The sequence below is a fragment of the Mesocricetus auratus genome, unplaced genomic scaffold (genome assembly GCF_017639785.1).
Source record: "Mesocricetus auratus isolate SY011 unplaced genomic scaffold, BCM_Maur_2.0 Super-Scaffold_4256, whole genome shotgun sequence".
Lineage (NCBI taxonomy): Eukaryota > Metazoa > Chordata > Mammalia > Rodentia > Cricetidae > Mesocricetus > Mesocricetus auratus.
This window is the reverse complement of record NW_024429182.1, coordinates 32,587,455-32,613,349: the sequence shown is the minus strand read 5'-3', so window position 1 is coordinate 32,613,349 and position 25,895 is coordinate 32,587,455. Positions and strand designations below refer to the sequence as shown.

Below are 25,895 nucleotides of genomic sequence, written 5' to 3'. Positions count from 1 at the left end.
TCCTCAGCCTTGGTGGAGGAAAGAGGATCTGAATTTCAAGGCCAAACTCAGCTACACTTTTCAGCTACATGGGGAGCTCTAGGCCAAATTGGGCTAATGCAATCCTATCTTAAAACCTATATCTAAAACAAACAACCAAAAACAAAAACAACAAAAACCCTACCATTTATTGAGCACCTACCATGTAGCTGTCACAAGAATTAACAAATTAATTCTAAGTACAGTTTTGTATAATGTGTGCTGTCCTCTACTGGGAACAGAGTTCTCCAAAGTCTCCATTACAAAGCATTCTTGGAAATAAATAAAACTATGAAACTATGCTGTCAGCATACTCATATGTTTATATATTTTCTTGTTTTGCATTTCAAAGTTAATGGGGGAAAACGTTTGTTTCACATTTGAAATTTGCAACATGAATGAGAAAAGGCACTCTTAAGAGTAAAATCATGTTCTTGCAAAACCAGTGAGAAATTGTTACAAACACCACAGATGTGTACTTCTCATTAGTTATACCAACTTGAGAGGGTCCAGTGATATATTTGCTATCTTACCAAAAGAGAAAGTTGCATTAGCTGCCACTAACAGTTTATAGACATTTTATTTTTCTAATCTGCTAAGGATAAACTTACAAAATTTACATCGACTCCAAATAAATATTAACTCACTTAATCCATGAAATGCTCCCAACATCTGAAAAGCATATATAAAGAACCTAGGGACTAGAGTGGTGGCTCAGAGGTTAAGAGCATTGACTTCTCTTTGAGAAGTTCTGAGTTCAATTCTCAGCAACCACATAGTGGCTCACAACCATCTGTAATGAGATCTGATATTGGTTTCTGGCAAGCAGGCATACATGCAGACAGAACACGGTATAATAAATAAATAAAATAAATCTTTTTTAAAACCCTTTTAAAAATTAAAAAAGACCCTAGATTTTAATTTGGAAGTATGTAGGCAATCGTGAAAGTAAACTAGAAAGGAAGGAGATCATAGCAATATGACTGTAGAAACAAGACCTAATAACAAAACACCACTTGACATGTGACATAGATAAGGGAGGGATCACAAGCTCCCCCATAGATGAATAGCTAGAAGAAACTAATTGCTGAAGAGAGAGGAAAAATTGCTTTCTATAGGAATGAGCCCCTGACACATCATCTAATCCCAACTGGTGGCCTTAAATATATGTATGTATGAGCAACACTAAATAAAATAAAATGATTGCGCATATGCACAATATATATGTAAATATATATATGACAATAAAAATCAAAGAAGAGGGGAGTTAGGAACTGGAAAGTAATGTAGAAATTATATATATATATACATACACACACACACATATGTATATATATATGCATAGTACTCATGGCTGAAATCTTCAGAAATAAAAAATTACATTAAAAAGTAATAAAATATGTGTGACATGAATGAAGAAGGAATAACTATTGGGGCAGGATGGCTAGAAAGACAGAGGAGAGATGGCAGTGAGGAAAGGGAGCAAAGGAGAATAAAATTTATATGAACATAACATAATGAAAACCATTATTTTATATATTATCTGAAAAATTTTAAAAATAAACATATTGGTTGTAATAGTGACTGCAAGGATGTAAACTTTTAAAACCTGAAAAAATGGCTTAAAATGATATTTTTTCTATATTCTGCAACACACACACACACACACACACACCAAATGACTTTTCAAAACAAAACTTTAGAAGTATCATAATGTCAACAAAGGACAGTATATAAACAGTACTTACTGTATCATTCAGATCTTGTCAAGACTACGGCAGTTGCATCTATAAACCTTTTAAACTAGTGTGCAAACTAAGATGTCCAAGTGAACTAAGTATATCTGGTAATCCAATCATACATAAGAAGCATTTGGTGTTTGGACTGGTGACAACAGGATAAAATAGAGACACATGTAACTGACCCTGAATATCTAAAGGCTACTTTCTGAGGGAAGAAATAACCTTCTACTGGGTAGAAGTTATAAATTCATGATTGTTATGCCTAATATACCAAAGACAAAAACTGTTCTACTCAAAGCATGAACCAAATACTGAATCACATGTCTTAGACATTTACTGTTTCTGAGACACAGCGCAATGAGCATCCTAAGAGTCACTACATTGTCATGCTCAATTCGTCCTGCCACGTTTGCTAGAGAATATGTTAGGCCAATAGATTAGATGTCCTCTAAAACTCCCTTACATTATATTATGTTCCAATGAAAAAAACATGAAATAAAATGTTTAATATGAAACCACTAACTTCACAGTTCCATGTTTCCTTTATATCAGTACTTCATAAGTACTTAATAACTAAAACATATTGCTTTTATAAAAACATATCTAAGGCAAAGTTCTTATTTGGTATAAAATTCCTAACCATGAAATTTTACCTTACTGGAAAATGTAAATATAATTTAAGATGATTATTTTTCTTTGTTCAGCTTTTCCTTTGTTTTGTTGTTGTTGTTATTATTATTATTATTATTTGGTTTTTTGAGACAGAGTTTCTCTGTATTGTTTTGGAGGCTGTCCTGGAACTCGCTCTATAGACCAGGCTGACCATGAACTCACAGAAATCTGCCTGCCTCTGCCTCTCGAGTGCTGGGATTAAAGGTGTGCACCACTAATGCCTGGCTTTGTTGTTATTATTAGTCTTTTACAGCCTAAGCTGGTTTCAAACTAATTATGAAGCCAAATCTAGACCTGGACTCTTGCCTCTATTTCAAATTCTTGGAATTTCAGATGTGCACCATGGTACCTGTCAACTGCTTTATTGTCTGATGCAATTTCAATATAACCAAAAATAAAAGTAAACTGTTGATAATGAAAAGTACGGCAAACTCTAGGCTTACAAGAAGAACAAGTTGGACATCTGGGCTTTTCTATCATTGTACAAGCCAGGTGGGGAAAGTTACATAACTGGAGGTGGAATTATATAAAATAGGGACTTCTAAGGGATTAAAAACTACAGAGGGATAGTAAAGAAGATGGCACAGGTAATATGTGCAAATCATCTGCCTTAACATTTACTTTTTACTTTTTATCAAAGACAATTACTTTACATTGAGGTTTAAGGGGTTACAAAGTAATTAACTGCACCTTTGTCTCCTGGATCACACAATCCAGACATAATAGATCTGAAGTTGAAATATTATCTACACTAATTGAGTCAAATTACATATTAAGCCATTTATTGAGGACGCAGTCAAATACCCTCTTTCCTAGCACAAGTAAATATGGAAATAATTTATCTTAATATCACTAAAAAATATACCAGCCCCTTAATAAGTATAATATGAACATGTTAAAACAATGTCTGAATTGCTGAACAATTTCCAAAGGCACACTGTCTTTCAACTTCCGAGTTAACTGTTTCCTACTAAAAATTATTCTTTATTAATGGGTTAATTCAAGAGTTATCTTACTTAAGTCATCTCCTTCAAGATCATTCATATAGACACCACAGGCATTTTCAACCCCAAGCTTTTTGTAAATTTACATTAGAATAAACTCAATACACATTCTATGACCAGATTTACAACTTACCAATTCTAGTTGCCTAAAATTATTGCTTCTAAACAGGACATGGTAGTATGTGCCTACAGTCCAAACATTCTGGACCTTGAGACAAGAGAAGTATACTGAGTTCAAAGATAGCTTGATCAAAATCATAACTACCCACCTAGGGCTACTTCGTAAGACTTTTGCCTCAGAAAGCATACAATTTTTTAATTAATAATTTTTATTATTTGCAACAAAAACTTCAACTTCATACATAGAAAATTTTACTATAAATCTAAAGTGTCAGCTTGAAAACTGATTTTGAACTTTATAACATCTTTTGTTTTTCATGTGTTCCTATGAATATATATGCATGTGTTGTGTGCTAACCCAGGACATACTAAGCAAGTCCTCTATCAGTAATCTAGATCCACAACCTTGGATATTTTTTATTAGGATTTTTCAAACTAGTAAATGTTTCTGATGCCTATCAATGTTTTTCTTACTATCAGTCCCAAATTTAATTAAATCAATTATGTAATGAAATAAATAAATGTGTTACTCCAGTACTCTTATTTCATTACAATGTCACATTGTTAACTTTCATAGGTCTGATGTTCATTGTTTTATAACTAAATTAGTCTCAAATTTTGACCCACTATTTTAAACTTTTTAATATTTTATAAGCCAGTCTTCAAAACATTTCACTTGAATTACAGATTACAAGATAAATGTGGGCTCTAGTTCTTGAATTGTGGAGTAAAGACAGGAAATACCACCTTCATTGTCAACCTAACAAGATCACCTAGGGCCATAAATCAACTTTGGGATGTGATTTGTTTATCTCAAAAAAGATGGGAAAATGTGGACAATGTCATGAGGATAGATAGCCTCCTGCACACCCACTTACTTCTATTTTTGAACCTAATTCCAGGTACTAAATAAGTCAAAACCATTAGGAACACAAACATTTCTAATAGCCAGACTCTAAAGTTATTAGATGTGTAAGCACTGGAATTGATGTCACTTGTCATTTTAAATATTTCATTAAAGAACTATAGAGAAAAATTACAATATATATTGGTAAGAAAAGACTTAATTGGTCTCACTTACCACTTTGGAATTTTGAGAACCATTGCAGATTCCAGTCTACATTCCTCTGATAAAAATCTCTGAATAAAAAAGAAACAGGAGGCTGTCTTTTGGTGAACTTTAGGTGCAAAATCACTTCAATTTCATTTTGTAAAATATCATTTAAATGAGAAAAAACTAAGTATACATAAGTGTATCCCTGAAAATATTTAGCACAACAATCATCTCAAATATTGGAAAGAGTGATAAACATCAACAATTTAGAAATTCTAATATAAAACTGAATGTCTTATCAATTGAAATAGAAATTTTATACTCAGGTTTTATAATATAGAAACAGAAGGTAGAAGCAATTTTTAACTCTGCAATTCAATTCTCATCTGTAATTGGCATAGCTTCAAATATATACATATATACACATACGTTTATATACTGTATTTAGGCTGAATTTATCATGAACTTTTACCATAAAAGAGATTTTAGGATCAACTTAACATAAAAATTACATGTAATGATAAGCCTTTAAGGCTTATTTTATGTAGTGATAGCATTAGTCACAAACAGTGGTCCACACCTGTTATATCAAAATCTAATAATAAGCTCTTATAATAACACTATTTATTTAATGATACTCTATTGCCTATCAAAATCAAAAATATAATAATAAAAACATGATGAGATCAAACAGTGAAGAGCCATGAGATCCAAAGTAACTTCCATTTTATATCTGTTATGATTTAGTTAATGTGTCTGCATGCATCTTATAATATGAAATATGAAATTATTCTTAAATGCCAACTTTATGGCTCAGTATTTTTAAAGGCATAAGTTATAGAAAGTTGATAGCTCCTTCATGAGTAGTATTATGATACTTCAAAGTCCCTTACTATTTTCTTCAAGCTGGGCAAGGTGGCACATACCTTTAATCCCAGTCCTTCATATGAGTTTGATGCCACCCTGCTCTACATAAAGAGTTCTAGGTCAGCCAAGGCTTCACAGTGAAGCGTATCTTAAAATAATTTTTCTTCACTATCATTTTAATGACTACTGGCTAGTTTGGCAGTTTAATATAATACATTTTATATATAGGCAATTTATACTTGGGTCTTGCAAAGCTTGACATTTTTGTACTTAAAATGGCACATTTTCAACCTAAGTATTTTATAATCTCCCTATGTTCCTCTCTTACTATAACTCCAATTATTATACATCTGAAAACCTTGAATCAGTCACTGCTCATTTCCTACAACCTCTTATGCCTAGGTTTTCCAAAAGGATATATATGAAATTAGCTTTCCCTTGATCTTATTGGAGGTAGTAAAACAAATGCATTTTGACCATTGCTCATTCCAGTAAGATAATTTTTACTTAATTTAGTTATTTCATTTTTACCCCTATGATTTTCTACCTGTTCATTTATTAATATCATGATTACTCTATTTTATGGTTGCTCTTGTTTTAAAGTCTTTGCATAGATGTTTGCACATGAACTTTTATCCACTAAGATCAACATCAAGGCCATCTCAAGGTTGACTTCTACTTTTTCTAGAATAGTGTTTTTAACTATATATTAACATTGAAACAATAAAATATAGGTAGCCTAAATCCTATTTATGCACCTTTAGAGAGGAACAATTTGTGTTCACAAGCAGTGAAATCATCAGCTATTTAGTATGTTGCTGGGATGGGTCTGAGTAAGGCACAGTATATTTATTAAACTCTTTAAGTTTGGCAGGTTAAAATCTACTTCTCCTTCAAACTTTATTGATCTCTGGTTTTAGGGGGTTTTTTTTTTTGTTTTTTGTTTTTTGTTTTTTTTTTTGGTTTTTCGAGACAGGGTTTCTCTGTAGCTTTGGAGGATGTCCTGGAACTCACTTTGTAGACCAGGCTGGCCTCGAACTCACAGAGATCCGCCTGCCTCTGCCTCCCGAGTGCTGGGATTAAAGGCATGCACCACCAACGCCCGGCTTGGTTTTAGTTTTATTAAACATAAAGTAAGCTGTACACCAGGCTTCTGGGGTTTGAATGGATGACCAGCAAAATTCAAGAGCTGAAATTGTAAAAGTCAATGTGATGGGATTAATAAGCAACCAACTGATAAGGACCATTACGGTTCTGTTTATGGGAATAGCCTCATAAATAATAAAGTGCCCTTCCATCTTCTGCAATGTGAAGATACAGAATCCTTCTCCTCCAGAAGGAGAAGTATTCAATGTACCATCTTGTGGGTAAGAACAGATTTAACCAAACAACTGAATCAAATGGTGCCTAAACATCAGACTATTTACGATACATAACTTACAAAAATAAAATTCATTTCCTTATGAAGATCAGCCTTGGGTATTTTCTTATAGTAGTAAAAACAGACTAAGGCAGGGGCCCTTGCTTTACAATTATGGAAAATACAGCTCTCAACTGGATGGCTAGAATATTACAAATGGTGCTTCGTACAAAGCTCCAAAGGCCATTAGGAACTGCAAGGACAGATGTAATAATTTCAGAGCCCTTGCAGATTTTCCAGTAAGATCACCCAATCACAATGGCACATGTGCATGACTCAGCCAAAGAATTCAAGCAAAAATCTGTGATAATCTTATTTTGTGCAGCTCTTTTCTGCAAGGCTTTTTTTTCCACACCTCTTCAGAGTTCTAACATCTGACCTCTGCTGTTTCAGCTAGAAGACACTGGAGTTCCCCCCAAGATTCTGTCCTTGTCACATAGTCAGAACATTGATGTTAAACAGAAAGCCAGAGTAAAATGCATATAAAATGCTTTTTAAAAAAAGTGTATAAGGTTAGCTGGGCTTGTCCTTGCAAGCCTTTTCCCAATATTCACAAGGTAGAAGAGAGAGCATTTCTGGTTCCAGTGCCAGCCTTGTTATACGCTGAGATCCAATGTTAAAAACCAAAAATGAACCAAATCTTTGAACTTTAAAAATTATAATCATGATGATGAAAATTTTATTGTAAGTTGTGTAGTTTCTAACATGAATAGAACTGTCATCAACAGAACTTTCAGTATGTCAGTGCTAACTGAACTTTTCATAACCTATAAGGACACAAGTAAGATCTCATAGCCTGTTGCTAATCTGCCTTCACATCCTTCCTCCCTGAACTCTGCCTTCCTATTCTCGTTCAAGTCAAACTAAAATAGACAGTTCAGAATATTTCAGCTTGTCAGAATTATCCTCACTTTCCAATTCTAGCATTGATTTGCTTTCTTGTTAAGTATAAATAACTTTATATTTTTATTTAAAATTTATAGAAACATCTCTCTCCAGGGAATCATGAGAGATTTAAATGAGAAACCAATATGAAGACAAGCACCTCTATATTTAAAAAAAAACATTTTCTGAAAATTGATAATCTCACAAATTTGCTGAGCACAGATTTCTCAACTGACAGATATTAGATATACTAATGCAAAGAAATTATTAGACATACTCAAGGCCTAGGGCATAAGGCCTAAGGAAAATAGTTGTTTTAAGGGTTCATAACAACTTTTGAATTATCTTAAAAGTGTGACGAATAATTGAAAATTAGGTATTTAAAATCTGATGTTAATTATGTACTTATAGTCTGTAAGGGTAGATACAATTGCTAAGTATTTTCTGAGTTGTTGGAACTTCACTCTTTCATTATACCTGCCTGATTCTGGAACGGATTATACACACACACACACACACACACACACACACACACGCGCGCACTCACGTACGCATGAAAAAGCATACACACAAACACACTTTTTGGATTCACAGAAACTTCATTCACTTTCAAAGTATTCATGTGAACCAACATTTGGAAAATATTGGGCAAACAGTATTCTGGGTCACCAGGCATCTCCACATGCTTTCAATGAACTTGTTATTCTGAGTCCTCAATCTTTTGAAGCAGTCTATAAAACCATAAGTTCCTGCCTAGGTGACAGCTTCCAACCGCAGCCACATGCAGAGAGAAGATATAATCACTCTGAGAACCCACAAAGTCCCCAGCCTTAGCTGAATTAGATTTTTAGATCTTCAGATTCTCTTAACTATTTATCATTCAAAGTTGCTCAAATAGAGATTTCCTAAATTCAAATCACCACCACTTCTTAATAAGAAAAATTCTAAGTGTTTTAAATGATCAATACATTTTTAATATATGTTACATCAACGATATATTTTCAACCACATAAAAAGAAAGTGATCTAATGTGAGCTTGGAATGCGAAAGGATTATATATCTCTAGCCTTCTATAAATCCATTTCCTTGCATATGTACATTGTAGTCAGTTAAACCAGAATTCCTACGTTTTCATTCCAGTTCCACTGCTGGTATATTCTCATTGGAAAATGCCTTTACCTAAGTTTAGTCTCCTAAGTACACACATAAGTAAATAGATAAGCCACTGCAATTCACACAAGACAAATACCATTAAAACACAAATTTTTCTGAGTGAACTGAGCAATTTTTAAAAATAAATTATCTCAATGTGGTAGCAGACAATTACAGTGCCAGTTAATTGGTAGGGTGGGACAGGACAAGTATTTGACTACATGAGTTTGATGCCACCAGACTAGGAAATATAATGAGAACCTGTCTATAATTTTTTAAAAGAAGCAGAATAAGTATATAATATTTCCACTTTTTATTTTATTATGATAGTCACAATCTTAAATTTCATAAGCCTGATCTCTATTACCATACCTATATCAGAATAAATTTTGGCTCATTCTTTTCAATCTTTGTGGTGATATCTTGCTTGGACAAATAAAGCCTGTCTGAAGATCAGAGGATGGAGCTTGCCATTAGCAAACCATAGAGGTCTGGAGGTCTGTTCAGACAGACAGGCAGTTAGAGGGCTGGGTGGACAAAGGATGTAAGTAGGAAGAAACAAGTACTCAATCTCTTTCTGCTGAGAAGCTAATGAGGTAAAGGTAGGTGGCTTTGGCTTACTCCTTCTCTCTGCTCTTTAGCATTTTTTTTTATATCTGATTCAGGATTTTTATTATTTAGACCAATTAAGAGCTCCATTTACAAATCTTTAAATGTATTATGTCAGTCTTCCAAGTATTTCCCTTGAATTACATATTGAAAGGTAAAATGTGTTAAAGCACTATGTTTCAGAGAAGTTCTATCACTGACTAGACCTTAACAATGCTCATAATCAATTGGGTAAAGTCAGTTTCAATCATGCATGCCATGCTATCTGTCTATGTTCTAAACGGGGCTGGATGGCAACACAGTTAAAGCTCAGACAGTAAATATCTTAGCTTTGTGGGCACGGACGTCTCTGAGGCAAACAATTTATATATGCTGTGAAAGCAGCCACATAAGTATGACTGATACATGGATGACAAAATATACATTTACTACAAGTTGGTCATTAAACTATGTGAATATATATTTAAGTATATATATATATATATATATATATACACACACACACATATATATATATACACACAAATATATTACTTAAACATGTCCACATTGAAACATACATACTTTTTTTCTGTTTTTTAGCAGTAAAATATTTTTAGGTGCTAGGGATCAATGTAGACAAAGTTTTTCCCCTCCAGGTCCTGCTGCCCTTCAGTCCCCAATAACATACAGAGGTTTATATCAATTATAAACTGATTGGCCAATGGCTTATGCTTCTTACTGGCTAGTTCCCTCTTAATTATTAACCCATAACTACTAATCTATATATGTCTACATGGTCTTATCTTACCATGGAATGCCCAAGTATCCTACATTCCTCATGGCTACATGGCACATGGCATCTCTCTGGTGGCTTCTCTCCCTGCATCCTCTTCCCAGAATTCTCCTCATCTGGTAGTCCCACCTATACTTCCTGTCTGGCTACTGAACAATCAGTATTTTTTCATCAGCCAATAAGAGAAAAATATATTAACAGCATACAGAAGGACATCCTCATCAACTCCTCTTTTCTGTCTAAATAAAAAGGAAGGTTTTACCTTTAAAATAGTAAAACTAAATATAATAAAATAGTTACCAAGCAAGAACTATAGTTAATAGGTTAACTTTTGGCAAAATTTAAAGAAAACATTCTATTATATATCCTAACTTTGTGAGTCTAAAGTTTTATATGTAGCTTATCTTTTATCATAACTAAAGAACCCTGAAGGACTGTCCTATCTTGCTTTGGCAAGTTCAGCAGTCAGTTTCCTGTGGCTCCTACATGTCCAGTTTATACATTCATTACACAGTGAAACAGTCTAGGCAAGAGCAGTTTCTTGCCCAAATGGCTGGTCTTGCCATGTTGAAGGCAAACTCCATAATGAGTTTCTTCGATACCCATTTTCCTCTCTGACACAACTGGTATTGCCAGAAGCAGTTGTATCTCTTTGTCATGAAAAAGCCTAGTAAACCATTTTAAAAGCCATATTCTGTATGTCTTTGAAAGGTTTTGAAGAATATCCATTCATTTGAAATATATCTCTGTATATCTAGGATATCTAACGAACATAAGTTTTGGCTACTATAGTTTACTATCTATAATCTGTATTTTATTATACATTACATTTTAAAGAACTGTATAAACACAATACTTCAAACAAGAGTAGAAATATACATGTAACAAAATTGACCTTAAATTTGTATCAATAAATCAAAATCTGCATCAATGTATTCATTTTTATCACATATTCCTTTTTTTATTTATTTAGAAAGGCATTGACTGTGATCATTAACCATCAGACAGGCTTTATTTGTACATGTAAGATATCACAACAGGTCGAACCAAAGCCACATGATTGTTAGGCATGTATGCTTCCATTGAGTAATATCCCAGCTAAAAATTAAGTTTCTCAAAATAAATTTTAAATACTATTTTAAAGAGGGCTGGAAAGATGTCTCAGGCGTTAGGAGCCCTTGCTGCTTTTGCTGAGGACCTCGGTTCATTTCCCAAAGCCTACATACTGGCTTATAATGATCTCTAAATCCAGATCCAGAATAACAGATGCCCCCCCCCGTGTGTGTGTGTGTATGCATATGTATATATATATATATATATGCAGACACTCATGTCCTTAAGAATAAATCTTCAAGCAATTGTCTAAAATAATAAGCTAACAGTTGAGTTCCACTCCTCCCCATAAACCACTTCTGCTCTAGAATACTGCTTCTTAGTCTACAAAATGCATATTAATTGCATGGTGCTCTTAATGGAGTTTCTGATTCAGTAGGTCCATGTGGATTCTAAGAATCTGAAATGCCACTAGTCTCCAAAACAATTAAGATTCAAATGACTGAAGAAATGGCTCAGCAATGAAGAGGAAATGCTACTCTTGCAGAAGACCTATCTTCAGTTCTCAGAATCCATATAAAGTAGTTCAGAACCTCCTTGAGCTTCAGGATATTTAATAGCTTCTTCTAGCCTCTGCAGGCAATAGCAGCTCTCTTGCGCATATAACCCCATAGAAACATATATACATACACAAGATTTAACACATTTTTTTAAAGTTGACCCTCACCACAGGATGTTTTGGGTAGTAGAAATTTGATAAAGTCAATGTGAAGTGTGCCACCGTCATTAATGTGATAGCCAAAACTTTGTAACACATAATAAAGTGCAAAATAAACAGTTTTATAAAGAAACCCTTGAATAAACAATGGGAAAGCTTTGAATACAATGCTAAGCTCCTTCTTATATCATTGTGATGTTATCCTGTATGAGCTTATCATTTAAATGTACATCTTAATATTAAGCTTACTAAAAATAATAGTGCCTTTAACATTCATTATATGTTTTCTTATAACTATTACTAAAATCACACACTTGGTGTATATAAACAGTACAAACACTAGCTCTTAGAAAATTGACAGGTAACATTTAGGAATTAAAAAATTCATTCAAATTACTCTTCTTTGTTCATCCAAATTGACCAACTTTTGTTTGCATCACTACATCATGCTTATTATATACGTCAAGGCCTTCATATATTCTACTTTCCCAGATTAAGGTATTTTCTTCACTACTTCAAGTTTAAACTCAATTTCACCTGTTTAGAAGGAAGTGAGCAAAATAAGTAACCTTACCCTCTCTTCAACTACTTCTCTCAATGAAAATATTGTTTTCCTTCTAATCAGTGAGTCTTCAGAGTACTTAACATATTTATATTATATAATTAATTAATTCAGGGATGATTCCTTTATTTTTCTTTTATTTGTACAGGTGATTTCCCTATATTGACAGTCATTCTCCATGTGCCAATAGTACCCACAGAGATGAAAGGCTGGTATTGTATCCTCTGGAACTAGGTTACAGATCTATAGACTCTATGTAGGTGTTGTTAACCCAAACCAGGTCCTCTGTAAGAGTAACAAGAACTATTTACTGCTCAGCCATCGCTCTGACTCTTTTGCCTGCTCTTGGGACCCCTTTACTCCTACTAGGTTCCCTTGTCCAGCCTTGATTTTAGGGTATGTGCCTGATCTTGTACCTTGTGCTCTGGTAAGTTGATGTTCCTAGGAGACCTGCTCTTTAGTGTTTATGGGGAGGGGGGTGAATCTGGGGGAGAGAGGAGGTCAGTCAGGAAGTGGGAGAAGTAAAGGGAAGGGAAGCTGCTGTTGGGATGTTTTGCATGAGAACAAATAAGAAATAAAATAAAATAAATAAAATTCCACTGACCTACTTGAGTGTAAGCTCCTCAAGGTTTAGAACTATATTTCCCTTAATCACCAATAATCACTGCCAATAGCACAGTTTCTATCAAATTTGGACATAAACACATTTATTTATTAAATAAACACATTTATGTTTATGCACCCAGTTTAACCACAGTTACTTGCCCCACCACCACCTGCCTCAAATTCCAATCAGGCACAGAATGACAGCAAAATAGATCAGAGCCAATAAACTCTCAGAGAGTCTCCTACAAGTCTACCTCTTTAAAATGTGAATCAATTCTGGTCACTATTGCTGCCAATTAGTCCTACTTAATGAAAAAATAAGTAAACCCTGCAAATTGAGTTATCTATATTTTTAGGAAGTTACAATGGAAACAAAAAAATACTAGCAGTTTCTTTCATAATGCAATTCAAAATATCTATTATTTTCGAAGCAGAAAATAAAAATGTCAAAAACAGTTTTGCTGTAGATATTTAGCTGTTTTCTGCCAAATTAATGAAAGGAAAATATTGCACTTTGAGTTGGTTAATTACCATGAGTCCTTCTGCAAAAGGCTCCTGTTTGCAGAATTAAGCCAGCTTCAATTGGCATACTTCCCTAATATTCATGTAGCCTAGACTATAGGCTTCAATGTCATTCACCAGCTCATGAGTCAGCCCTAATCAATCTGCATGCAACTGTCTGGATTCACTTTGCACAAAGAAAGCACCTGCATGACAGTGACACAGAAAATTTGCAGCTTTGAAAGTTTCAGAACTAGCTTTAGAATATGCAATGATCAAGAATACCATGATTTCTAAATCTTCTAGAAACTACAGGCTTCTAGGAAAAATCCACTGTGGCAACACTACTTAAGCAAATCTTCTAGGAACAAAGCAATAGGTAGAAGGAAATTCCTAAAATAAGATCAGTATATACCAACTTCAACATTCATATCTTTCCCATCTAAAATTATGACCAGTAAAAATTAGCAGATATTAAAAAATAATTCCTAAAATATCGTAGCCAAAAATATTTTAAAACAGTACTCAGATATTACGACAGTGACATAGTGACAATAAATGTCATATGTACCTTTAGATAAATAGCAGCTATCCCAGGGGTACAACTGGAATGTTTAAAATGGCTAGCGACCATGAAGAAAAACAGAATAAAACCAAGCAAAAATAAGATAAAATGGAGGAAAAAGCAAAGTGATTAAAAAATAAGACAGGGCAAAAACAGAATACCCAAATAAATGACTATAGTAAATAAGAAAGACCAAAATATTCTAATTAAAAGGCATAGATTAACAGACTCCTAGAAATAAAAGGCATAACATGCTGCCTAACAATGTATATTAACTATAAACCCACAAAGATTAAAATCAAAACTATGAAAAAAGACACAGTATATTAACCACAGTCAAAGAAACTTTAAGTCACTACAACAGCCTCAGAGAAAAGCCACTACAGAAAGAACTGTAGCCAGAGATAAAAGAGAATAATTTCATGATGACAGGTGCTAATTTATCAAAAAGATCAAATAATCCTAAATCATTAAGTACCTAACCACTAAGCTTCAAAACATGAATACAGAAAGCAAAATGCTAGGTTATGATATATATTACTGTCACCATGAAGTAAGCTTCAAATTTAAAAACGTCTGAAACAAGAATCAACATAGAACAGTCTCTACTAACAATTATCCACATTAAAATAAAGTAACACAAAGGTCTTTGGGAAACCAGAAACTACTCAAGCTAAAAATATATTTCTAAATTAAAAGGTTAAGGAAAAATCCAAAGTGGAGTTAGAGATATTTTAACATGAATAAGAAGGAAAACATGCCATATCAAAAAAAGTCACTGAAACAATATTTATATGGAAATATATGGCACTAAATACCTATACTAGGAATGGAGGTCTGATTGGCCTCAGTCTGTACCCTAAGAAGCATGAAATAAACCAAATCAAATTAAGATAATCCTCATGGAGTTTAAGGGAGGAGAAAAATAGAGCAGAAGGAAAAAAAACTGAAAGTGCAATTCATTCTTAAAAGATCGGTAATATTCCTGAGCCGCTAAAACAAACAGATCAGAAATTTCAGAACTGAAAGGTGATATGAGTTATAGAATCTCTACATAATATAGTTATATTAGAAAAACCCTGTGCCAGTAACTTTGACAATGTAAAACAATTTCTGAAACCTCAGATTAAATTTATTTATGAATAAACAAATGAAACCCCAAGAATACACAAATTTACATTCTACCATATGCGAGGGAATCATAGGTTTGAAGACAGATCTGGCATCAGTGAGACCTCTAGTGATCTAAAGGGATGACACCAACAGGCACTAAGCAATAGTGGAGAGACCACATTAAATGCCCATTCCTGATAATGAACTTGATGTCTATAACCATCCTAGAACCTTCATCCAGTGACTGATGGAAGCAGAGGCAAACACCCACAGTTAAACACTGAACTGAACACATGGAACCCAGTGACAGAGAGGAGCAATGAGCAAATTGGCAAAGAATGGGCTGGCAAAACCAGCAGAGACAGCTGATCTGAACAAGGGAGAGCTCTTGGACCCCAGACCAACAGCTGGGAGGCCAGCATGGGACTGATCCAGACCCCCTTAGTGTGAGAGTCAGTGAGGAGGCCTGGGCAAACTATGGGGCCCTGGGCAGTAGATCAGTGTTTATTCCTGGCATACCAACGGACTTCATGTGTTCATAACACAAAGAGGGAAATTCTCTCAGCCTGGACTCTTAGAGGAGTGCCTGGACCCTGCCCTGAGTGAAATGACAGACTCTAGATATCCCCTATGTGGAAGGAAGTAGGGATAGGGTGGGAGGCTGGGGGGCATGGTGGGGGGTGCCGAAGGAGGTGAAGGAGAGGGAACTGGGATTGACATGTGAAGCAAGCTATTTAAAATTAAAATAATAAAATTTTAAAAGGATATTAATTTTATGCAATCCATAAAAAAAGAAAATTATGTCTGCACTCTACAAACTATCCCATAAAATAGTTCGTTCTATGAAGACAGTATTATGATGATGTTCAAAAGGATAAGGATGCACCAACAACAAAAAAAATGCATCATGATCAGGCATAGGAAATAACTTCCTAAATATAAATAATTGCATGACTTGACAAATGAAATTTCATCAACTTAAACAGTTTCTGAAACACTAAAAGAAATAAATAACCAATTGAAAAGACTGCTGAGGCTGCGTACAAGAAAGACAAACTAAATCAAAATATAAAGTCAAAACGTTAAATACCTTAAATAAATAATCTAACTAACAACTGGACAAATGAACTAAACAGACTCCTTTCAAATGAACTACAAATGACCAATAAATTCATTTTTTTAATGCTCAAAAAAATCTTAGCAATCAGGAAGCACCCATGAAAACTCCAATGAGATTCGAAGGCATCTCTGTCAGAATTGCTATTATCAAGAAAGAGATGCTGTTGGTACAAAACTTCTCTGATATTGGTAGAAATGCCAATAAGTTCAGAGATTATAGGGTTCATTATGGAGGTTCTCTAAAAAAAAAAAAACATACCTACTAGATAATTCAGCTATTCTACTTCTGATTATATACCAAAAAGATTCAAAACCTATTAACTTACAGAGATTCTACTGTACCCATGCTTATCAGGAACCTATTCACATAGCTAAGTAATGGCAACAATCTAGGCGATAATCAGATAAAGACAATGTGGTGTATATACATAAAAACTTTTAGTTCTTTAGGAACTAAAATTATGTTGTTTGCAGATAAATGAATAGAACTAGAAATCATTACTTTAAGTGTAATAAGCCAATCGCGGACAGACAAAGGTTCCCTGGTAGTTTTTGCATATGTGGAATGGGAGAGTCATACAAGTAAAAGAAGGTATAACATAGGGCAACTGAGGCTGTAAAAATGAGCATTTATATATTATATAAATGAAAAACAATTAAGAAAAAAAAAAGAGGCCATGAATTTGAAAGAGATGAAGGAGGGTTTTATGGGAGTGTTTGGAGGGAGGAAAGGAAAGGAGGGAATGATATAATTTCATATAATATCCAAAATAAAAGGAATTTCTAAATCCTCATCCCTGTAAGTGTTTTTATTTATTCATCGTTTTTGATTCTTTTTTCTGAAACAAGACCTGGAATAGCTTAGGCAGGCTTCAATTCACTGTATAACCAAGATGATTTTAAACTCCTGATCCTCTTACCTCATCTGGGGTTACAGGCAGGAGCCATTAAACTGGGCTTTTGGTGAGCTTTTTTGAATAGGTATTGGTATGCTAATTTCAAATTCCACTTGGTAATGCTGAAGACTTAGAATAGGAAAACAACTTCAAGGGAAAAAAAGAAAATAAGATTACCACTACCTGATTTGAAGACTTTAGAAGTCAGCCACAATCAAGACAATATGTTACAAAAAAACAAAAATACAAGAAAGAATATCAAAACTGACCCACACTGAAAATATGTAAGACAGTGGAGTAAGGATAGTCTTTTTAATAAATAATGTGAGAACTGAATATCTAAACTTTTTCTTTTAAATGAAATTTGAATATGCACATGCATGAAATTCTCAAACCAGGGTCGACACACTGGGTGGTTGGTTAGCTGGTTTGCTGCTACTGATGCTCAAGAAGCAGGGACCAGGGATCATTTAAGTAATGACTAAAAGGGCAAAACGCAAAATAAAAAAAGACAAAAGAAAAATTATTCTTAGTTATCATTTACTGTCAGAATGCAAAGAAATTCTTAAATCAATAAATAAAAGAAGCAGTTTAAGGGAACCCAGGAGCCATCTAAAAGGGCTCCTACTGGCAAGTTGAAGACATAAACATTTTTTTTTGGTTTTTCAAGACAGGATTTCTTCTCTACATAACAGTCCTGGTTGTCTTGGAACTCTATTTGTAGACCAGGTTGAACTCACTGAGATCCTTCTGTCTCTGCCTCCCAAATGCTGATTAAAGGCATACACCACTACTGTCCAGGTGAAATAAATCTTTCTTACAGAATTTCAAATTATTTATATACATACTTCTCTATAAAGGCCATAATTACCTCCTCTTCATTCCCCTTACAAAACATAGAAAGAGTAAAAACAAATTAAATTTATACTCAGATAATCAAGGATAAACAGGACTGACAGGGCATATTGACTTCCCTGCTCCACAACTCTCAAATCTCTCACCACCATTACCACCTCTCCCACTGCCCACACATACAGACATATGCATGCATACCTGCACTCACACAGAGCCAGTCCAAGATACAATATGAAGAGAAAGGTACTTTGTCAGGTAGGTGAGAGAGTATAGTGTCACTATACAATACAAGCTGGGCTCAAAATCCTATTGCCTCTATCTCTTAAGTATTGGCATTCCAGGCATATACCATAAACACCAGGTAAAAGAGCATATCTCAAAATTCAGTTGGATTATGAAAACAAAATCACACAAACCTCTCTTGAAAAACATTCCACCCAATGCATAGTCAACACAACTGAAAACTTCTACAGCCAAGAAAAACACAGGAAGATAAAGATACTATATGGTTCAGAGCAGATGATAGAAACATCAGAACTAAAGACAAAGTAGAATCTAAAATGGGAAAACTAGTTTTAGAAGAAACATTGGTAAAATCCAAATAAAGACTGAAGTTAATTGTAATGTACAATTCCAGTGCTTAGTTTTGATAAATTCATCAGGGTTATGTAAGGTGTTAATAATAGGAGAAAGTAGGTGAGGGGTATGCGGGAACTCTTTGTACTACCTTAGCAACTTTTCAAGTCTAAAATTATTCTAAAGTAAAAAGTTTATTATAATAATGGGTTACAAACTTAAGTGTAAAAAGCAAAGCTACAAATCGTTCTGAATAGAAGAAATCACACTTGATGTTTAGTTTTTAAAAATGCTAACAATAGTACAACCCATAAGAGATCAAATTCAGTAAATTTGATTGTATCAAGTGGAACACTTACATTTTCTGAATGGTACTTTATAGGAATGGAAAGCTAAACAAAAATAAATTAGCAAACCAGAATCTAGAAAGCATAATATCTAATAAAGGACTTGTATTTATATTTATATAGAACTCTCAAAACTAACAATTTGATTAAAACTTGGTAAAGTATTTGGACAGCCCCCAGAGAAAATACACAGATGGGATGGGAAAAAGGTACAAGAAAACATGCCCCTAATCATTAACTACAAGGAAGAATGCAATATAATACCGAAAGTTGAAGTCATTACCCATGTGGTTAAAATTTAAAACACTTGACAAGTGTTGGTAATGATGTATAGAAAGTGAAATTCTATTCTGATGATGGTTGGAATGTAAAATTAGTACATTTAAAGAATAGTTTAGGAGGCTCTTATGAATATAGACATAGGCCTGCCATTCAATCTAACCATAACACTTCTAGGTACTTACTAAATAGGCAAACAAAAAATATTAATAGTCATAGCAAAATAGTTAATAATTGGATAACTGATCATTTTATACTCATGTTGCTATTAACAGATAATGGATGAAACAACTATGATATAGTCATATATATAATACAACTCATCATTTAAACAAATAATGCTACAAGCAAAAACACAGATGACAACGACATGCAAAAGAAATAGACTATAAAGGGGCCCAGGGACAAATTGAAGGCAACAGTATATTCACTATTCTGATTACAGTCATGATTTCGCAAATGTATACAGTATCAAACCCAAAAAAATTATATGTTAAACAACTGCAGTTTATAGTATATAAAATAAGCTTCAAAAACCATTCATTCAGAAAAATCTGAAAAATGGCCTACAGATTTGAGCAGGGAATCTATTTTATACATGAACTTTATAACACTTCTGGATAACTATAGTCTCCATTTTATAGATGAACAATAGGTTGAAGACTTAAGGAGATCATCACATAGACAATGCTTAGTCAGTTTTTCAGGCTCACAATTTAATGTCGTTTGAATGTTTCCTATCCCACTGAAGAAATGAAAGCCAACTGATGACTGTTCGCCTGAATCTGTTCATGTAATCTCATCTGATTTGTTACTTTAACAAAATTGTTACTGATTCATGTTCAGCTCTTTTAGTGTCTGCTAACTCTTTACAGTACATGATAAACAAGCGCTATAACACCCCATGTCAGAAATTAAAGGAGGTGAAGACAATATATGTAGCACACAGAAGAGATAAACTAGTCAGTAAAATCATAACATCACCACTTACGTCAATTCCATAGGATTTCATCTCAGTATATCTTAATTGAAGCAACTACTTTTACCTAGACTACGTGATTGTACAATCTGCTAAAGCAGTTTATTTAATCAAAAGTAAAAGCAATATATAATTTGATGCAAAATTTTTCAAGTCTTTAAAATGGTAAGAAAGCATGATATCTGTGAACTCCTCTGATTGCTTGTCAAGAAAAAAAACAGAGAGAAACCTTTTCATGACCTCCTCCTACAAATAAAAACTACTCACAGATCATACTATATCAAGACACAACCTTGTTTATTACTTTCCTCTGGTGGATAATAAAACATCACAAAACGAAGGAGAAAAAACTCACATCACTTGAAGTCTTAGGTTTCTTTCTCTTCAGTTCTTTGTAATTTTAAATTAAAATATCCTTGCTCCTGGCCAAAATATGTATCAATAGTTTTTTTAGATCATCCCAAATACAGCTGGAGTAACCCACAGGACACTTTGGTTTGAGGGGATTCTAAGATCATGTTGTTCTCTTGACCAGACCTGGCATACAAAGAACTTTGGTTCTTTTTTGGACACCGTTTTATAGTATAATTTATAAAATAGGTATAATTACTTGTAATAGAAAAGAAGGTAAAAGTACAAAAATAATCTCTCCTTGCCTGGAAGAACCATTATTTCGAAGCACCAGTAATGTTCAGAAGTAATCTGCATCCCCACTGCAACAAAGGCCTTCCTAAGGGGTGTTCTCAAGATGGACTGACTCACTATGAATCCGATGCTTTCCTTGTGTGTGGAAGTAGACAGGAAAAAAGGTCACACTCTACTAATTTTACTCTGATATGCTATCTCATTAGAGCAATAACATTTTGATTTATGCTACAAGGGCTCCATTTTAAGGAAAAACTAGCATTCCATTTAAATTTAAAACACAAAGGGGGGGGAATGTCTTTGGAGTAAGATACAGGCACTGTGAGCAGCAAGGGACATGGCTTCCAAGGGACAAAGGAAGGAACAGCTTTAAGCCATGTTAAATATAATCACTTTTTCTGAAACATGATAGTAAAGAAGGAATAACTAAATAATTGCAGAGCTCAGTAATGCAAAGTTAGTAAACTGATAAGAAGACAAAAATAAAAACTTAGGCTAAGAAACACACAAACCAAAGGAGACTAGCTCCCCAAAGCTGATGCACTTTTCTCACATTTGCCTCAGAACACAGGACATGCAATTTGCTTTAATTCTTCCATTTCTATATTAAACGTGACTACTGAGTTTCCTTTCATAAACAGGTCAACATAGAAGGTAAATGATTTCTTTAATATATTACATGGTGATCTTTCAAGGGAAACAGTTCATTCTTTTAGGATCTGGCTCCTCTAGGCAGCTTTCCCATGTCCTGCACAAGAAGATAATATTCCATAAACAGTTACCATGCATGAATTAAGAAGGCTTCTTGAGCGAACGGGAATCTAATTACATAAACACACTTCCCTACAGGTAGATATAAATTTCAAACATCTCTGAAATCTTATCTTTAAAGGCTGGCAGTCCTTTTTTAATTATGCTAAAAGTCCCTTGTCTGCTTGATCTCTTGTGAACAATTTTAATCAGGCCAGCTTAATACACTCTGTCTCACAGACAACTTAACAGAGCTCTCAACTATGAGCTAATGGGAAGAAAAGGAACCACGAGGATTTTTATTAAAAGGAAAAAATGGCTAGCCTAGAGATTTGGCCAGCCATAAAGCAAGATTAAATCATGCTTTTCCCTCACTTAACCTACTTAACTTCAAGAACTACAGGCATATAATTAATTTGCTCTTGAGATTTACTCTGCAAATGTAAACATGCTGTTTTTTAATTATCTTAAAATTTAGTGATTTCAGTTATTCCTTTTTCACTTTACAAATGGACTAGTGTTCTAAAAACCAGTTTGTCAGAGTCTAAGGAACGTCCAAACATCACTTATGATCTGGACAAGAACCCTGTTTTAAATGAGTGTTAAATAGCTAACATGACTAAATAGCCTCACCAGCACACTTCTCCATCAGCTATCACCCCAGGAGACACAGGTAATGTTCAAAATCCAAATTTTCAACGAGATATAAGTTATTTACACCTAACAGCCACTATAATAAACTTATCCCTTAAACAACTAGATGAAGAAACTCCTAGCAATATCAATGGCTGCAACTGTTAGTTGATTTTCTCTATCCTGATTGCCAAACTACTCTGAAACTAAACATGGTACCCTGGTTTTATCTCAAATTTGTTAAGATGAGCTTGGCAGCATGCTCTCCACCCAGCTGTGCCTGTTCCTTGATGTACATCTGTAATAGATTAGAGCCACTCCACAAGAGTTAATGAAAGAATTAAAGGGTCTAATACACTGAGAAGAAGGCAACACCACACACTGTTGACACACTCTGGGACAAAATTCAACTTTGCTGAAAGCCACTGTTCTAGACTTTAAATGAACTGGCTTTAAGATTTATGTGCAGCCAGGCGGTGATGGTGCACACCTTTAATCCCAACACTCAGGAGGCAGAAGCAGGTGGATCTCTGTGAGTTCGAGGCCAGGCTGGACCGACAGCCTCCAAAACAATACAGAGAAACCCTGTCTCGTAAAAACCAAAAAAAAAAAAAAAAAAAAAAAAAAGATTTATGTGCAATCACAAATAACACAGTCAGGTCCCCATGGTTTCCCTGACAGCCTTGGCCAGTCTCAACACACTTATACCTCTTTTCTTCTCTCCATACCCTGATATTCTGCACCATCCAGCTGTTCTCATCATAGGGCTCTCTGAGCATCTCTCCTCATGCATTCCCATGTACTCATCACAGGTCCTTTCAGCACGAGAGCCTGCCTCACTTATTGCTACTTCATTTTTACCTGCTGCTTCTTTTCCTCGCCGGTGGTATTTCTTTCCATTGTAGTGGCAATCTCTCAGTTTATTTAACACTTTTTTAACTTTAGTTGACATAAAAGGCTCTTATAGTCAAAGTAACAGAAATTTGGAATATAAATCAAGACAATTAAAATATCTGATTCTTAAAAATGATTTGTTTCGCTCATTCATGTTTATTCACAGGGTCCTAAAATTTTACTGCTAGTACTTATAAGCTTTACAAGTTCAGTCTGATGAAATGGTATATGCCAAAGAGTAAGAGAGAAAATATGCTTACAAGATATCTAAAAAAAAAGATGCTCACAGGCATTACAAGGTTACAAATGCAAACACATAGGTTTCTAGCAAGCCTCTAAACAGTTATGTGCTCTGTGTAAAACCACCCAGGTTAATAAACTCTCCTTTCTAATGTCAGAGGGAAGAATCTATACAGATAATGTTCAGAATGATAAAAACTAGTTAGGAATACTATCTAGGTAGTTTTAAAATGTTGAAAGATTATCCTTTCTCTCTTTTTAATCATATTCCCCTTTCCTCAGTAAAATACTCTAACCTCTGTTAAATATAAAACTTAAAATGATTCGTAACATAAAATATTATCCCACAGATACATATCTTACCAGAGTCCATGCCTGCTAATTTTCCTAATAGAGTACAAAGTCTATTCAATAGCTTAGAGTTACTCTCAATATGTTTCAAATTACCATGTTTTGAGTTTTTGCCTCGGATTTTCTGTTCAAGAACACATTCACTAAAAGATGTATATAACAAACTGACCTTTAAAAATTAAAAGGAAGATATAATAAACTTTCTGAGACCTTTTTCATTTAAAAATCTTACTATTAACTCATCTAATTAAGGATGGCAAATTTTACATTTCAGAAGAATTTAATTATTACAATGTCCTAATTTAGGATTACATGTAACAATAGTTCAACATTTAGGCTTAGAGAGCTGCAATTACATCTAGAACCAGGTTTCTGGCTTCCATTATTTGTTTTGAGTAAAAGGAATCAGGTCTCCTGGGAGAGATGGCTGATTCTAATAGTGGGTTAGGAAATTATCGCATGCAATTTGAAATATTCTCTAGTATCAGAAAAAAAGAAAGTCCTCAATTTTGAAAAAAGTATAGCTTGAGAAATTTCCCCCATTCCTTAATATTCTTTCTAGGCCTACTTTTGGGTAGGGAGGTAAGGAGTTATTTCTGAGATTCTGTGAAACCCTGTGTAAGGTGTAGAAGAGTGAAATGACTTAATGATACATAAAGCATCAGTTTATCTACTTCAAGTTTAAACTGCTGAGGAAACTAAAATTGAGCTTTGAAAGTTATATTTTTGGGTTTTCAAAAAATGCTCTAACATGTTTATTTGATGAACCCACCAGATTAAGAGAAACTGGACAAGGATCAAGATGTTGATTGAACAAGAATATTTTTATGTGACACTGACAGCAAATAGGTTAGTTTCACCCAGTAATCTACTGAGGCCTAACAGGTTTTGTCTCTAGTGAAATAATTGAATCCTCTGTTTAATTTGATTTGCATCTCATTATAAGAAAACTTTGTATTTTGATGTTTAAAATTAATGATGTAAGATTCAGTTTTATAGTCTTCAACTTTCATGATAATTTTTGGTTTTCTTAGCCTGTATCTTCCATCATCAACTTTGTCAAATTCCTTTGTAGCAAAGCTGGTAGATTTTTGCTTTAATACCAGGATACCAGAAGACAAAATGAGATCCCCCTTAGTCTCTTACCATGTTTTTAAACTGACATGTTTTAATCATTTTTTTCTTCAATATTGTCAACATATGGTTATTTAGGATACACTAATTACAAGTCACAGGAACCAAAACAAGCTCCAAAGCTTACCTAATTGCTTACCATTCCAAAGGATATACATGTGCTTCTACAGTGAGAAATAAAGTGATCATTCACTTTTGTAACAAAGAACTTGCATGTACTGTATATACAACAAAGAACTAGGCATGTCTTTCAAAATCCCATCATAGTCTGACTTTAATGCACTTAATGCTCTCACAGATGACTTTTCCTTAGCACAACAGGTTGTAAGATGACAGGTTATCAAAATTTATCAAATCCAACACTTTTTAGTTATGACACCCAGCTGAGATTTACAATTTCTTTCTTATTTCTACCTCTTTATTATTTATTTAAAATATGCATTATGGTAGTAGCCCCATGGCTGCGATTAGGAGAGTGATTTCTTCCCTGGCGTTTTAAGTCATTCCATACAGTAAAGAAATGCAAATGTAGCGCATGCTGTGAGATACCTCATAAAGTGTAGCTATGCAAAGTATCAACAATGAATTTAATGATTTAGTTACAGGTACTGATTCATGTTATATCATTATGTAGGTGGTATCCACTTCAAAGAGAACATTAGCAAATTTATACAGGAGAGAAAATTCAAGTCCATGACTCTTATAAAAGGGAAAATGAAGGAAGGATCTATTTAAGCACCTTATGAGATCCCATTTTGTGT

General features: G+C 34.1%; 1 protein-coding gene across 8 annotated transcripts in view; it reads right to left on the bottom strand.

Moving 5' to 3' along the window:
- Positions 1 to 25,895, bottom strand: part of Rfx3 (regulatory factor X3) — a 251,217-nt gene that overhangs the window by 161,422 nt on the left and 63,900 nt on the right. For 2 of the 8 annotated variants that reach the window (XM_040745989.1, XM_040745991.1), the window contains exon 2: positions 4,638 to 4,696. The exons of the other annotated variants lie outside the window; for them this stretch is intronic. The gene's annotated coding sequence lies outside the window, so the exon portion shown is untranslated. The remainder of the gene's footprint in view (positions 1 to 4,637; positions 4,697 to 25,895) is intronic. 8 annotated transcript variants of the gene reach the window in all.